This window comes from Xenopus laevis, chromosome 2L (assembly GCF_017654675.1).
Source record: "Xenopus laevis strain J_2021 chromosome 2L, Xenopus_laevis_v10.1, whole genome shotgun sequence".
In the NCBI taxonomy this organism is placed as follows: Eukaryota; Metazoa; Chordata; class Amphibia; order Anura; family Pipidae; genus Xenopus; species Xenopus laevis.
Genome location: NC_054373.1, coordinates 142,043,812 through 142,055,918, shown reverse-complemented (window position 1 = coordinate 142,055,918; position 12,107 = coordinate 142,043,812). Strand labels below are relative to the sequence as shown.

The following is a 12,107-nucleotide window of genomic DNA, read 5'->3' as shown; positions in this document are numbered from 1 at the left end:
GATTTAGAAAGTTCTTGTAGGAGCACGTTTATTACTGCAACTGTCTTGTCGACTTTTTCACATTTCTGAAAATTCTTCAAAGGGTTAATTGCAATTGCCGTGGCTTGCATCCGGGCTTGGTGCTGGATGTGTACCCAGACCCCTTGCTGCCCCCTCCGAAACTGCACAATCCTTGATGCACCCGGCAAAAACGTACCCTGTGCTCATACCCGCGATAAGCTTTATCAAGGCACCAGTTGCCCCAAGAGGGGTGCAGTCACCCCCTGCACCCCAGGTAGTTACGCCACTGTGCAAATGTGCTTTTTTTTTGTTGCAAAAACCTGCAATCACTAGGAAGCTGGACTTACAGCTTGCTTGGCAGATCACCAAATTTTGCTGAATACTTAAATAAATTTACCCCTTAGACTTTTCCTCAGAGTATTTGGCATCAATAGTGCAAATATTGGCACTGTCAGTCATTTCCCATTCACATCAATGTCTGGCACTCTTTGTGGTCAGTTAAAGTGAACCTCGTGTGCCATCAGCTTTAGGCTAATGACATATGGGGCTGATTCTCAGCCTGTGAATAACTTTGTTCACATCAGTCTTCTCGTGTCTTCACCCAGAGCCACAGTGTCAGCCCGGATGCAGGCACACGGACCAGATTTCAGTGATGTAGCGTATGAGTATGCATTTCGGCGGCAAAATCCACTTATGCAGTCACATGAGAAGTCTGATTCAAGCGGAAGGGCTGATTCTCATCTGTGTTTATCTGCTGGCCAAGAATCTACACCAAATGGCATTAGCCTAAAGCTGATGGCACATTGGGGTTCACTTTAACAACCACAAAAAAGTGCCACATTTTATGTGAATGGGAAATTACTGACAGACCCGTGTGGCAGTAGCCTGAGCTTTTTAGGGTACAGGCACACAATGTTATATTGGGGAGATTAGTCGCCCAGCGACATATCTCTTCTTTTTCAGTGGACTAATCTCCCCGCAATGCCTTCCCACCCGCTAGAATCTAAATCGCCAGCAGGATGGCACTCCGAGCACTTAGTTTTCCGAAGTTGCTTCATGAGGAAACTTTGGGCGACTTAGGAAAACAAAGCGCTCTGAGTACCATCCCGCCGGCGATTTCGATTCTAGCCGGCAGTTCTGGAAGATTAGTCATCTGAAGAAGGGACAATTTGTCGCAGGGCGAATCTCCCCAAATCTTCTCATCTGTCTCTGCCCTTACTCTGCTTTTCATATCAGTGTGAGCCAATTTTCATATGGCCGATGGCAAAAAATGGCAAATAAACACTTCAAAGTGCAAGCTTTAGAATAGAAAACTTGAAGGACTGTAATCAGCATTGGCAGACCCACCTGCATGCCTGTTAAGGCTGCTACTATCAGGTCTTAATTATCATACAGTATATGTGAGACAGATCCAAAAGTTGTTGTTCAAACGTTATCATAGATTGTTGGTTCCTTGCTAGGCTTTCTTTCCAACTCTGCATTTATAAGAAAATAATTGTCTTTTATTTTGCAATCTGTGTTAAAACATAGATTTGCTGAATTTGCCTTTGAATTGCTGTTAAACTACACCTCCAAGAATCACTTGTCAGACTTCAGTTCAGTGTTTGAAGGGATGCAGATTAGACACCCTGTAATAAAAACAGTGTTACAGAGAGGGATCATTTTTATGCTGGTACTATGCACCTTTATTTTAGTAACTAGGGAGAATTTTCCCAGGGTGTGCCTCGTATATGAAAGAGAGCATTGTATCATTCACATATGTTTAAAATATACATCCGTGTAGCTTTACTGCTTGCGCAAGCCTGCACGGGGAAAGCCATCTTCATGTGTTCTGGCCATTTGTTAATGAGAGGGCAGGGAATCCATAAATGCTTCTCTCTCTGTCTTTATAAAACATAGGCATAATATACAGCAAGTGGGATCAACTTGTTCTTATACGGTACAGTTATGGTATCTATTATCTGGAATGATAGGGTCCTGGGTTTTTCCAGATAAAGGGGTCTTTCTGTAATTTATATCACCATACATTAAGGCTACCAAAAAAAAACCCTTTAAACATTAGAAAAACTCAGATGATGAGAAAAACAATATTGGTCAAAAAAATTGCTCAAATGGGACTCGTAATAGGTCCCATATCTGTATATGTAAGAAGTTTACAGCAGAACAGTATCAGGGGTCTACTCGCTAAAGGTTGATAAGAAAGAACATGAGGACAGGGTCTTTCATTTTAAGGGTTTTTTCCTTTACTTGTTCAGTAAAACCCTGAATTAAGTTCCTGATGTGGGTAACACCAGAAAAGTATGATTTGGAAGATGTTTACTATTAAGGGTTGTAATGCAAAGCACAAATTTGGAAACAAAGTTGCATATGTCCAAATGCTTTTTAGAAAGATACTTGCATTTAATATTTGCTTCTCTATACATGGGTCTTGCACTAAATTGCCAGATGCCTCTGCTTTGCTTTTATTAGGTGCAAGGTACAACATACAAGGTGCTTAGATGTAAACAATGTGGGAAACAGGTTTGTTGTTTTTAACTGTTCCCCCCAGCGGTAGGCCACCCGCACCGGGAAAAATCGTGCACACCATTAAACATGGTTCCCTTTCAGCCTAGTGCTAGCAGGGGGAGCCTTTAAAATAAAAAGTAATAAAAAATTGTTTCCCCCAACCAGAGTGCGGGATTTCCAGTGGCAGAAACACTTTTTGGGCAATGAGTGCCCTTTAAAGGTATTCTAAACCTAGTCCTAAGGATGTCCCTCTGTGCCCCCTAATTTTTTATAGAAGTTGATGCAAAACCCAATTATACATGGATAACGATTCTCAAATGAGTATTCTACTGACAAATAGCTTATGGATGCAATAGAATCCAATAGAAATCACCTCTCCTGCAAGCACCGCTTGCATCATAACATTATGACCTCATTTAAAAGATAATGCTTCATTGAATATGGGGGGTTAATTCGCTTCGGAGATGAGAAATGGACACATTAGTCTCTCTTACTTTAGGAATGGTGGAATTCCAGCATTCTATTTGTTATCTTATTTTCCCCATCTGTAATATTATGCTGGATAAGCTGACACTGCCACCTCATTGCAGGACATAATATAATGGATTTCCTGTTTCCTGTGCATCGGGCTGTGCCCTGCCCTTTTGATTTGATCGCCCATTATAGTGGAAGAGTGTCGCTGTTGGAAAGAGTTTATCCGCTGCACTTTTGAATAGGTGGAAAAAACAAAGCAGCAGTAGAAGTGCTTTCCCAGAGCCCTTGTGCTGGTTAAAGAAAGATATTTAATGCTCATCTGATAGCTGGGTGCGGCTCTGACAAACCTTTTATTTTAGGACACACATAAATTATCCACTGCTTGTCTTTGCTTCTGGTTACCACACAGATTTTAAGGAATGCTAACTTAAACCAAGTTTTCTAACTTAACTTCACATGGCAAGAAGCAGTGCAAGTGAATGAATTTTCTTGTGCTTAACTCCAATTGTCTGTCCAAGGAAGGAGGCAAGGAAATGTGCTGTGTTTTTTATTTACTTTAGGAAATCTTTAAATTTTTTTCTGTTAAAATAAGTGGAAAAACGCAGAAAAGCAGGCAGATGTCGATTGGGCAGGTTGAATAATCGGATCAAGAACCACATCAGTTTGATAATGTGGTGGACCTCCTGCATTCCCCTCTTTGTGATCCGTTCATTGGGCCCTAAAGCTCCCCATAGACCCGACGATTCTTCTTGCTGAACGACCGATTTTAGGGAAGTCCGACCAATCCTTCGAAATTATTTTAAGATTTTTCTGCCGACATCTGTCCGGAAATTGATCGGCCAGGTCAAAAAATCTTAGTCGGTCCCAGTGCAATCTATCTATGTTTGCAGGGCCAAGCAGGCAGCTCCCCTTTGTTTTCCTGGCAAATTGGTCTTTTAGTTGCTTGTCAATTCGTACGATCGTATGATCGGTCCGAGAAAATCGTGGTCTCATGATGAGGATCGGATCTTTTAAAAATCTCAACATCCAGCTTAAGGCCCACAATTGGATCAGCCCGGTATCGTCTACTTAAGGTGGGCATATCCAGGCAAGAGTGCTCATTTGGCGACCTCTGCAGGCTGATCTGATCATGGGCCCTAGGGCCTGATTGGATCAAAACAAGGGCAATGCAGGAGGTCTGTACCAACAAACTGATGTGGTCTTTGATCCAAAGGGATTTTTTAATCCTGATCAGATATTGATCGGAGGGGGGGGGGCAGTTGGATAAAATGCTGGAATGACCAGAAAAACACAGGCTCAAAACCAATGCCTTGTCTTCAGTCAGCCGAATTGAAACTGTGGTGTATATACATGGCTGCCAATCTGCAACTATCCAGTGTTGTTAAACTGCAGTTTCCAATGTCCTGTTGACAGCTGAAAGCAGGGTGCTGGGAATGGTTCAGCAATGTATAAGACTGCAGATTGTCCAGCCGTGGTTTACATCCTACTTTAATAGAGAATGGCTAGAGGGATTAATAGCTCTCAGTGACAGAAAAAGAACTCTTTGTACCACAGATCAGGATATATGTGCTAGGTATATTTATAGGGTTTGTAGGGTTACTTTTAAATGGGTTGTTCACATCCCAACAATTTTTTTCAGTTCAGTTGTTTTCAGATAGTTCTCCAGAAAAAAAGTCCTTTTTCAATCACACTGTGATCGTTTTTCTAATATTGAAGTTTCGCCTTCTTATGTCTTTCTGAAGCAGCGCTGGGATGGGGCCACAGACACTATAACTTTTTCTAAACGATACGTAACATAGTACATAGTACGTTAGGTTGAAAAAACACACACATCCATCAAGTTAAACCTTTTAAGTCAATATATAACTAGTTAGTTAATCCAGATGAAGGCAAAAAAACCCATTCGAAGCCTCTCCAATTTTCCTCAGCATTAATTCCTTTTAATTCCTTAAAGTGGCCATATACGGGTCCTTTAGACCAATTTGGCAGTTTATCTGCATGTGTATGGGGGCTTCCGACAGGTCTTCCCTATCGATATCTGGCCACGATATCAATCGGGAAGGTTTAATTTTTGCGGCGATCAACTCGTCGGAGCCCATTGCTCCTCGTTGGAATCCGATTGTTCGGCCCTAGGGCCAAACGTTTGGAATATAGCCCTGCATTGTTGGGTATATCGGGGAAAGATCCGCGATGTTGCGGAAAAAAAAGAATGTCCAGCTTTACTCCAAGATGGCAGATGGGCCAATCCCTGGATCAATTTGTTGTAAAAGCTATCTTCCATAACCCTGTTTTCATTACATTAGTCAACACATTTCTTATCTTTGGCCCTGCTGAGCAGAATCTTTGATTTTTATTTAGGGCAGCTGTTATAATTAATACTAATAGTTGCTAATATTCCAAAGATGCTGCTGAGAAATATATCAACTAATGTAGCAAATTGTAACAGTTCAGGATCTGCACCTGGGATTACTGAGTTGCCAGACTGAAACATTTTTAACTTTAATTTCGGAAAGAAATGGTAAAAAATGGAAAATAATTGAAAAAAGTATTTTTCTGGTGATCATTCTAAACAACCACTCAACTGAAAAAGAGGGTTTTGGAAGGTGAACAATCCTTTTAAGTCTCATGCTGATACTCTCATACAATGATTCAGTCACAGTTCAGTCCACAGGGGAGGAGGAGGTATATGAATTTAAGGGTATGTCTTAATATGAGATAAACTTGTTTCACATATGAGTGATGAGTGATCTCCCTGCAGTGAGCACCAACCATTTGGTCAGTTGGAGTACAAACACCATTAATTATGTTATAACATGGTGTGGTTTAAAAAGGAGTGGTCAAGACTGGCTTCCATTATAGGCCCTTCACCACATAGGTCAGAAAAATTCTGTCCCTCGGTACAACAGAAGTTGAACAGCACTGATGTAGAAAGTAAGCCCAATTGGCCAAAATGAATATTTATAGCAGCAATGGATGTGATGGTATGATGCTCTGTGGTATTACGTTTTTAATCCTGTGCCCCTGTTTCTTTGTACTTTACAGCCCACCCTTCAGTATATAGCCACACTCTTGTCTACGCTACAAGGAGTAGAACATATGCTATAGGGTCGTTTGGGTGTATATTTATTATATTCATTAGAAACTTGAAATGCCAGTGGTTTTTGTTTAATTGCTGACATGTGTCTGTATACAAACAAGCTGAAGGAAACTGCTTCACTGCATTCATGGGCCTTGGAGGAGCAAAAAAAATCTTGTTTTTTTTGTACTTATAGGCGCTGTGCCTCCTAACAGAAAAGGAAGGATGGGTCTGGCACATTCCAGCATTTTTTTTAGCCCAGCACTGGCACTTGGTTCCAGCAAATTCTACTTTTACTGTCATTTATAGTTTTGTCACATCATTGCCAGGAATAATAGTTACTGCATGTTTCAGTGAATCAAATACAGGTATGGGATCTCATATCCAAATATCTGATATCCAGAAGCTCTGAAGTACATAAAAGCCATCTTCCATGGAGTCTATTTTTAGCAAATATTTTAAAAAGTTTTAAATTATTTTTTTTCTCAGTAGCCTTAGGGCAATGACACAAGGGGAGCTTTGTCACCCACATCAAAAATTTGCTACATGCAGGTGACATATCTCCCTGAAAATGCCATGTCTTTTCATAATAATTGGCGCTAGTAAATTACATGACTTGTGGTGATTAAGGTTAATGCCTGCTTTCAGATTTTCCCTCGATTAAGATGAATTGCCACTAGTAATGTAATTTACCACCATATTTTAGGCAGCTCCAGTTATTATAATTACTTACCCAATACCTGGGTATTTTTGAGCAAGCAGTTTATGTAGGGTTTCTGCTAACTGGAGCACCGGCCCAGAATATCAGGTACGTGATTATAATCACTGGGGGTTGGGGGGTGCCTAACATTTGGCTCTCCTTTAAAAGTCATGTGACTTTAGGGTGGGGACATACACTAAGATTCTGTGGAGATAAGTTGTCCAGCAACAAATCTCCTCTTCTTCGTGCGAAAAAGCCTTCATGCTGGCTAGAATGTAAATCGCCGGCAGGATGGCACTCTTCTGAGCGCTTTGTTTTCCAAAGTCGCCGAAGTTGCCTCAGGTGACTTCAGAGAATGAAGCGCTCCGATTGCCACCGGCGATTTACATTCTAGCCCCAAGAAGAGGAGATTTGTCGCTGGTCAACTAATCACCACGGAATCTTAGCCTGTGTCACCACCCTTAAGGGGTTGGCTAACCACTGAAGTTTCCGTGACTTGGGTGCTTGATTTGAGGATGTTCTGCAAATACTTTATGGCAAGGTGCTGTGTTTCTTAGAGATCCCATTCAGTTCTTTCTATTACTGTGGTATTTTGAGCCAGTAACAGTGAGATAAAAAAAACGCCAAAGCAATTTCAAAACATGTAATTTTATAAAAAGTTTATTTATTTAGTAGCAAAAACCTTCCCAGCCCAGACAACTCTGGTATTATTGTGAAGATGCTTGCATGAGTGGTGGCTGTGTGTTGTTGTGTAATGGGTTGAATACATCCAGTGAAATCTTACAGGGTTTATACAATGAATGCATTCACAGATTGGATTTAATAATACTGGGTAGGATTGTATTAAAAATAAATGATATAAAATAGAGCTGTGGTGGTCCGAGGCAGACACAGCGTGCATTACTGACATAGAAGCATATTTAATGCTTCTTAAAATACACAAAGCCAAGTTATATGTGGCCTTATTTTATTAAAAAACATATTTTCACTGTGCTAACATTGTTTACTGTGACAAATAAATTGTAACTTTTTGGCAACATCTGCTGCTCTTCAAATTCATTTTTCTTTGAAAGTGCTGTTTTTTCATGTAAAACTATACCCCCAAAATAAATACTTGAGCAGCAGATACAGTAGTTTATATCAAATTAAGTGGCATACTAAAGAATCTTCTCAAACTGGAATATAAACATTTAAGTAAATATTGCCCTTTTACATCTCTTGCCTTGAGTCACCATTTTGTGATGGTCTCTGTGCTGCCTGAGAGATCACCTGACCAGAAATACTACAACTCTAACTGTAAAGCTGGCCATAGATGTTGAGACTTTTAAAAGATCAGATCCTGATCGTGAGACCGCGATCTTCTCAGAACGATCGTACGATCGTACGAATTTACCATCAACTAAAAAGACCAATTTACCAGGAAAACAAAGGGGAGCTGCCTGCTTGGCCCTGCAAACATAGAGAGATTGCACTGGGACCGACAAAGATTTTTTGACCTGGCCGATCAATTTCCCGACAGATGTCGGCCGAAAAATCGTAAGATGTACGATCGTTCGAATCCCACTAACCACATGATAATTGGTCGGGCTTCCCTAAAATCGGTCGTTCGGCAAGAAGAATCGTCACGTCTTAACAGGAAGAAGTGTGGAAGCAAAAGACAGAACTCTGTCTGTTAATTGGCTCATGTGACCAAACAAGTATAGTTTGTTTGGTATGTTTGTGTGCACCGTGATTCGTACAATCCCAGGGGGCTGTCATTTTTAAATGGCAATTTTCTATTTCTGATTACCCAATGGCGCTTCCTACTAAAAAAGTATATTATTAAGAAAACGGTTTATTTACGTGAAGCACAGTTTTACAAATGAGCTGTTTTATGCAATGTAATTTTTATAGAGACTTACATTGTTTGAGGGGTATAGTTTTCTTTTAAAGAAAGGCCATGCACAAGATTTACAGTCTGTGGTCCAAACAGTTGGGGAATTCTCTCATTGGCCTAGTTGAATGCATCTGAATAGGTGCTGTTGTTGTTGTTCCCTCATCTGCCAGCGATTTCTGGACCCACAAAACAGGACCCAGGGGGACAGCCTATTAAAATAGCTTTTGGTGGTGTCCATGCTAGAACAGATGGATGGGCAATAAGGTAAAGAAAATTGCCCAACCATGTCTGAACGTGTGTGGCCGCCATAAGCCTTCTAACTAGTTAATGGTATGCATTTTGTTCAGATGGCATGTGGGGTAAAAGTGGTTAGGTGCTCACATGGGTGCCCAGACTGTTTTGTGTGTTCAGAGCTTTAACTGGCATAAATGGGGAATGTGGATGCATAACAAAATAGCCAGAAGGGAAGAGGCAGCAGCCAAACCTGCACAGAGGGGGTCTGTGATTTCTGAAAACATTGCACCCTCAGTATTGGACCAGCTGGCTCCTGTTAAAGAACTCTGAAAATAACTCATTGTCTGTTGGGCCGCTACTGCAAAAGGGGCACTTTTCAGGGGTGAGGTTGAAAGGTGGATTTGGGAACCTGGAATTTGAGACGTGTATATATGAGAGCTGAGAGGGAGTACTCGGCCCTGTAGGGAGCTTGCACAGATGTGCTGTAGCTCACAAACTAACTACATTCAGCCACCTCCCCCATTTCCAAATCCCTGCCCCCATTCACTGTAGTACAGGGTGGCTCATTTACTGCTTTCAGATGCCTAAAGAGGGTGTCTGCCGGATTTAGGATCCAGAACTGCAGACGGGGTGGCACAATCGTTGTACCCCTGTGGGAGCAGGCTGTAAAGGGACAGATAATTATTAGCTCAAGTCAAATGATGTGACGGCTGCTTCTCTTGTAAGGTTTTCAATAAGCAGTTTAAGCACTAAACCTGGAATTACTCTGATCCGTTTGGGATTTAAGCCCCCACTTTAAATGATAAATGGCACCATTAAATGTTAAAACAATTAGACTTTTTGCTTCAAATAAAGATGCCTGCTTTTCTTTCCTTGCAGTTTTACTCGGCAGTCCAATTTTAAATAATATTCTTCAAACTATGTAAATGCCTGCTGTGTTACTGTGTATAATGTACAAATGCCCTGTAACAGCTACATTCACTAGCAACATCATGCCAGAAAGGCATTGTGTTGTGTAAACACCTACTGGCCACCAGCCACAGGCATGGAGGAGGCATTGCACAACATTGGCAGAGTATGATAGGCCGTTAATCAGAGCAAAAACCAAATAAACTTCCCACTGTGTAAGGGAGAAATGACTGGGGATGTGCAAGTAATTCCTGGGTGTTTATGCCCCTGCTGCTAAACAATTAAAGGGGAACTAAGCCCTCTTGACAGCCAGAAAAGAAGTACAGGTACAGGACCCATTATCCAGAATGTTCAGTGTTTTACACATAAGTGGTATTTCCGTAGTTTGGATCTCCATAAATTAATTCTGCTAAAATGATTTTAAATATTAAATTCACCTATTGATTTCAATAAGGATTAATTATATGTTACTTGGGATGAAGTACAAGCTACTTTTTTATTACAGAGAAAAAGAAAATAATTTAAATTAAAAAAAAAGTGAATTTGATTAATATGGAGTCTGTGAGATGGCCTTTTTCTACTTCGGAGCATTCTGGATAACAGGTTTCCAAAGAACAGATCCCATGTCTGTGTTGAGGATAAATTATGAGGCATGCATGATTTCGATCATAATCAGAGGTTAGCAGAAGACAAGACTCACAATAATATTATCACAATACCTTGGATACTTCATAGTTCTGTTAACCTCACCATATATTTCCAGATCTAATTGGGCATTTTGCCTGATTTTTACCATACTGCACGGTCTGGGCATTTATTCCAGGTCAAGGGTCTGTTTTGATAGATCCATCTGTACTCCTGGTAGATTGCATATGATCTATCACGTTGCAAAAAATTACTCTTCAGTTCCTCATCTACTGATGTACCATGTAGCCACTGGCAGGTGAGAAAAGAGTTCTACAGCCTGAACAAACAAAAGGTCAGCAAATCAGTCACAAACTGTAAAGGATTGTCCACAGTGTATTTAATCTAGCTTCTGCTACATTGATTCAAGAGTCAGGACTAGCGGTGTAGGAAATAGCTATTGAAAAACAAATAGTGCTTACAATAGCAACTTCATCTAAAAATACGGTATGGAACCCTTTATCCAAAATTCTCAGGACCTGCGGTTTTCCAGAAAACTGATCTTTCCAGAATATGGATCTTTGTTGCTTCAGTCCACTAGAAAATAATGTAAACATTATTACAGAGAAAAAGGAAATCATCTAAAAATTTTGGATACAATGGACTGTATGGGAGACGGCCTTTCCGTAATCCAATGCTTTCTGGATAACAGGTTTCTGCATACCGGATCCCATACCTGTAAATTTAATACCACTGAAAAGTTGTAATGAATGTGTATTGGAAAGTTGTGTAATAAAAGTCTGAGAAGTGGTGGCTGTCGCAGATCTGCAAACAGTTAATGGCTTGCTTGCCTAGGATGACACACAATATATAGTGCACGCTGGGGAGTCGCTATCTGTAATATTCAGTAAGTGTGTGGGAAGTACAGAGCTGTTTTTTTCACTGAGGCAGAGAGTTAAGCCAGGGATTGGACACAAGCAAATATCTTCTTGTCTGCTGTAAATTACAATTTCCCCTTGTGTTGGGAGTATTTCTCCTGCAAACTGGTTCTTTGCAAACCATTCTTATGATACATCATTTGAGTTGGTGTCAAAATATATATATATATATATATATATATATATATATATATATATATATATATATATATATATATATATATATATATATATATATATATATATATATATATATATAAATAAATAAATAAATAAATAAATAAATAAAACAGCCTATCTATTTACCCAGTTTTTAGACTGAACTGTTCCTTTAATAGTTTTTTTGCGCTTGAATTGGACTATATCTTCTGTATTTAAGCTGGCCACAGACGCAAAGAACCGATCGTACGAATCAACGTACGATCGGACTTCCCCATCTCCTGACCTGCCACTAACCATTCCGATCAAAAAGAAAAAGTAGAAAAGAACAGATGAGCCGATGTTCTGCCCCTGACAGCAATCGTATAAAAGTTATGTCCGACCAAAGCTGGTGACAGTCTCCCACTGAAAATCGTATGATCGGCAATACATGCAGAGATATTAACGGCAGCAGACAGAAATCTTTTACCATGTCTGATCGACCAAACGACAGATCTCTGCCGGACTAAAAATGTCGTGACTCTCCACACACGGTCTGAAAAACGTATGAATCCTCGATTCGTACGATCAGATCTTTGCGTCTATTGCCTGTTGACTTGTGTTCTGTTTTCA

The 12,107-nt window shown here is 40.3% G+C and overlaps 1 protein-coding gene across 1 annotated transcript in view; it reads left to right on the top strand.

Annotated features, from left to right (window-relative positions):
• Window positions 1–12,107, top strand: part of LOC108707545 (formin-like protein 3) — a 69,086-nt gene that overhangs the window by 19,503 nt on the left and 37,476 nt on the right.